General features: G+C 39.0%; 1 non-coding gene across 1 annotated transcript; it reads right to left on the minus strand.

Annotated features, from left to right (window-relative positions):
- Positions 1 to 4,254: 4,254 nt before the first annotated feature.
- On the minus strand, positions 4,255 to 4,395 carry LOC135276001 (U4 spliceosomal RNA). Its single transcript, XR_010343572.1, has one exon. It is a non-coding gene; the product is annotated as a U4 spliceosomal RNA (small nuclear RNA).
- Between the last annotated feature and the right edge of the window lie 483 nt (positions 4,396 to 4,878).

A 4,878-nucleotide genomic window follows, 5' to 3' on the forward strand; every position in this document is an offset into this window, starting at 1 on the left:
GAGAATATCTTCCTATTCTTCCCACCTTTGCCCTGTCTGTGCTGATATCATCTATATACAACAGGATTCAGATTCCATAACTCCTGCAACTTTTGACAAGTTACCTGTTTTGAGTTTTAGTTACTAATCTATAAAGTGGGGATGGCAAAACCAAGCTTATTGGAGTTTTTGAGAGAAATAAATTAGATAATATAGGTATAGCAGGTAAATGACTAATGCTCAATAAAATCATTATTTTATTCATTAAATATATTGATTTTAATTTTTATATCATAACTTCGTTTGATTAGTAACTCCTCTCTTCTCAAGGACATGCATATCTTTATGTATGTCCGTGTTCACATTACATCCCATTTTGTCTCACTGAATTAGACTCCCAAAGCAGACACAGTAGTCTATTAAAGGCCTTTTCATATAGGGTTTAGAGTGTGAAGGCTATCTCAGTCAAGTGAAAAGTATCCCTAGGGAACACCATTCTGTATGTTCTCATAATACTTTTGAATATAAAATACCATGGAATTAGTGAGCAGCAATAAATTGTAACCTTAAAAAATATTATCCTCTTAACAGCCAACAAGGACAGGACAACTTTAGTAAGCTTATGTAAATTAAAAACCATATAGTTTTTAACCTATGTATTTGGACTTTCAGTTAAAGCCAAGTGGAGAGCATTGCTCCAAATAGGCTTTCAAAAAGAGTTCATGAGATTTTAGTAGCTTTCTAAATTTGACCATGGATGCTTATACCTTTTAATTTAGTGGATTTGAAATGCTTGGCTTCAAGTAGCATGTTGTAAGAAGGTTATTTCTGGACCTTCTCCATGTGTAATGTATAAAATTAGCATCCTTCTTTGGCAATTGAACCTCTTCGCTTCAAAGCTAACCCAACTCATCAGATTGTTATAAATGAAGACTAATTAACTGTTCTTCTGCTTTAAGTTTAAATCCTTTATTGGCACAGATGCCTAGAGGTCAAATTTGTGTGGCATGAGTCAAACAAATGATCAGCAGTATCACAATTACACTGAAGCACATAAAATTAAAAAAAAAAACAGAATTACCTCTTTATGATTATATTAAAGTCAAAATGTAATTTTAAGTGTTGATCTTCAAAGATTCAACCCAAGGGTGAAAAAAAGGAAGTCCGTTTAAAGCATGTTTCTCGGACATTCACATTTCTTTCTTTTCTGAAGTTGAGCAGCTGCAGTGGAAGCTGACAACACGTTTGCCTTGCACATGAACAGTGGGAAATATACCGCAATTGCCAAGGTAGCTAGAACCCACGACATCGGGGAGGCCAATGCTATTAAAAAGGATGCAGGTCTTCACTAAATAACAGTATAAAAAGACATGCCTGAGGTCCTTACTGCCAGGGGCAGGCAGAAGAGTCCTTTGAAGACCAAAAGATACATAGAAGACCATGTTCTCATTTATCAAGGAACTGGGAACATTACAGGCAGGAAAATGTTGAATGTGGGTATAGACAGGCAATATAACAACGTTTCATTGTGTTTCTACTTTCAAAAAGTTTCACCAAAATGAGAAAATTGAATCATTCTGCAGCAATGCCTCATGAAAAACCATCTAGGGGTCATTTGAGGAAGAGAATGCATGCAGACACTGTCTTATCTTGCCTTTAGAAATCTATACAGTGTGAGTGCTTTCTCTTCAATGCACTTTGAATTAATAATCATTTTAAATTATTCTTCCCAACAGCTTCATGAGGCAAAACCATTTTACAGATAAGGAAATAAAGTTAGGGAAGATTTAAGAAATAATAATCATAATGTTTCTATTATCCATCGGGTATTGATGATACACCAGACATTAACATTGAGTCAGTGAATCAGAAAATATCATGTCACTAAATACAGACAACAATCACAGGGATAGGACACATGATCTCAGTATTAGAAGTTAGAAATGGAAACTCAGAGAAGTATAGTAATTTCTCTCCAAGGATGAGTTGTGAAGGAATGGCAGAGTCAGAATTTGAACCCAAGCTTGCTGGATTCCAAAGTCTTAGCCTCTTTTTTAAAATCCTCTAATGAAAATTCTCTCCCAGTTCACTAAATTTTTGAGTCAAGGAAACCCAAAGGGTGACAAGTGTCCTATAATAAACAGCCCTGCTCGTTTCACAGTGATAGTAGAGCTATCACTCAGATGTACCCACTGAGCCTAATGGGCTACACTGCTCCCAGAAACTAATAACTCCATAATGAGCTACCATCATTGCTGATGGACTGGTATTAAAAAAAAAAACCAGGAGAGCCCCAACAGATCCCTTGTGGCTGCTAGCACAGGTACCACAGCCCATGGCATGGCCTGCTATAGTGAGCTTTAGCCTCCTGCCTTGGTTGTGGTAGCTGATGTTGGTATATATTTGTACCCAGGCCTCCATGTCTCTTTCAAGGTGTGACAGAGGACAATACCCAGCTTGAAACATTTTCTTGGAACTCTAGGGCTCTTTATATTCATTCACATTGCTCTTTCTCTAAGCTCCAAGCCTGTCCACAGCACAGCTGGTTAAATGTAAGCTTCAGAGACTATGCTCCTTGAACCACTCAACTCAGCACCAGCTCTTCCTACTCTCATGGTGATTTCTCAGAAACCATCTTGCCTGACTCTAGGCCTTAGAGACATTTGCTTCTCTAAAACAACAATGTTCTGAGAAATTCACCAGTAGACTGCAGTGGTGGTGAATTTTTTTCTGCTATAGTCTCATCAGAGATGAAATGCAGCATCCCCTTGCTCTCTGGTCAGAGCCAGCATTATGTTCCTAAAGAACTGACTTCACCTTGCTGAGGTAAGACTATTGATGTGGGGAGTTGATAACATTGTGTCTTGTAACATTTCAGAGCAAGTAGAGAATTTGAATCATGGTTCTACCACTGTTTGATCTTGTTAAAGTTACAAAAGCATTGTATGCCTCAGTTTTTTGCATCTATCAAACAGAGATAATAATGGAACCTACTTCATAGGATTACGTGGAGGATTAAGTGACTTAAAACATACGAAGTGCTTAGAAAAGATTTTGCCTTGTGACTCTTGGGCCTAGAGTCAGGGAAGAAGGTCCCTGGGGGAAATCACCATGAGACTAGGAAGAGCTGGGTTTGGGTTGAGTGGTTCAAGGAGCATAGTCCCTGAAGCTTAGGTTCATTCAACCAGCCGTGCTGCAGGCAGGCTTGTGTCTTGGAGAAAGAGCAATGTGACTAGAGAGAAGCTCCATCAGGGTGTTTCTGCCATCCTGTCATAAAGGAGGCTGTATATTTCAAACATTAAGAACATTAGCCTGACTCTGAATGACTCTAGATTCTGGAAAAGGAAGATAGAAAATTGTGAGTAATACAAGGGGCAGAAGCTAGATTGCCATGTGAACACCATGTGAGGTGGACTGTATGGTACCCATGTGGGCTGGGCCTTCAGGCGCCATGGCCTGAAAGGTTCCCGAGGCTGAGCTTGGTATGCAAGGAGTAGAATGACAACAGAGCTAGAATTTTAAATAATCCATCCAAGTTTGAGCAAAAAACTACACCGTGGCCTGAGAACCTAGATCCTCCTTTAGTACTCTGGACTGTGTAAACCACTAAGATATTTTATGAGCAAAGATAGGGGAAGATAGTAGTTGAAATGGAAAATTGACCAATGATAGATCTCTCATAGTTTTGAGTGATAGCTAGACCTAGATTTGATTTATTCAAAGCAAACCAAAAAAAGGGCTGTGACCTTTTCTGCTCTCAAATCTGTCAGTTATATAGATCTTTTCTATTCTTTAGCTGCTTTGTAGGTATTAGGGATGACTGCAATGTTTGGACAATTTTGCCAAGCACACAGAGGCTCTGTCACGAATTGTGGGAAGCAGGAAATGTACAAGCAGCATAGGAGTGTGCCACTGAGGTGAGAGCCACTGCTTACAGCAAAGTTTTCCTTTCTAGTGATATAAAAAGCAGTGGGACAGTCACTACTGATGACATAAGGAAAAGTCTTTATAAAGGTTTAGGACTCTTAGGGAGAGGTGTACTTCCCTTTTGAAAGGCTATTTCTATCACTGCAGAGCATTGAATTTGGCTTCTGTATGTACATCTAGTATGATGGGTGTTCCATGTGAAAGTCAGCACCTGTGACAACCTACTGAGGGACTGCTCAAAGACTACTGCTTCTAGGAATCCACTGAAAGCCTTGGAAAAGGTAGGAAATCTCCATTTTCAGGGTCAATCGACTTAGGTATAACTGCTTTTTTTTTTTTTTAATCCAGTCTCCGTAGAGACTGTCAAAAATTGCCAGTGCCGACTGTATTTCAAGTCATCATGGCAGGGTATTGGGAAAAGTTTTCAGTTAGCAATAATCATGCCTTGAATAAACCTCATTGGCTACGATACCACCAGTGCACAAAGCTAACTGCTTCAATTATCTGAAATAACATGTTTGAATCTCCTCAGAACATCACAGTGGTTAAAGGGCAGGCTCTGGTACTGAAGTACTTGGTTCAAATCCTTGCCCTGCTGCTTACTGGCTATGAGACCTTGAACAAGTTGTCCAGCTTCTCTATACCTCAGTTTCCCCCATATTAAAAAGAAATAATAATAATCACTTAATTTCTATGAGGTTGAATCTATTATACACTGTAATCGATGAATACAATACACCTGTAATCAAACTGGCACGTAAGAAGGACTTAAGAAATGTTGGCTATCAGTCTTATTATCATATTTATACCCTGGAGAATGCCTGATGCAGTCACTTGTGGTCATGCAGGTATGCATACTTGGAGTCAAGCCCATCGAATTCTTTGGTTTCTACATTGGATAAGCACTGGGGAGTCTCAGCTGGAGTTGAAACTCTGCTCACTACTAGAAATTTTAAAAGGCTAGACATTCTG

This window comes from Aotus nancymaae, unplaced genomic scaffold, assembly GCF_030222135.1.
Source record: "Aotus nancymaae isolate 86718 unplaced genomic scaffold, 86718_ANA_hifiasm-v0.15.2.pri h1tg000019l, whole genome shotgun sequence".
Lineage (NCBI taxonomy): Eukaryota > Metazoa > Chordata > Mammalia > Primates > Aotidae > Aotus > Aotus nancymaae.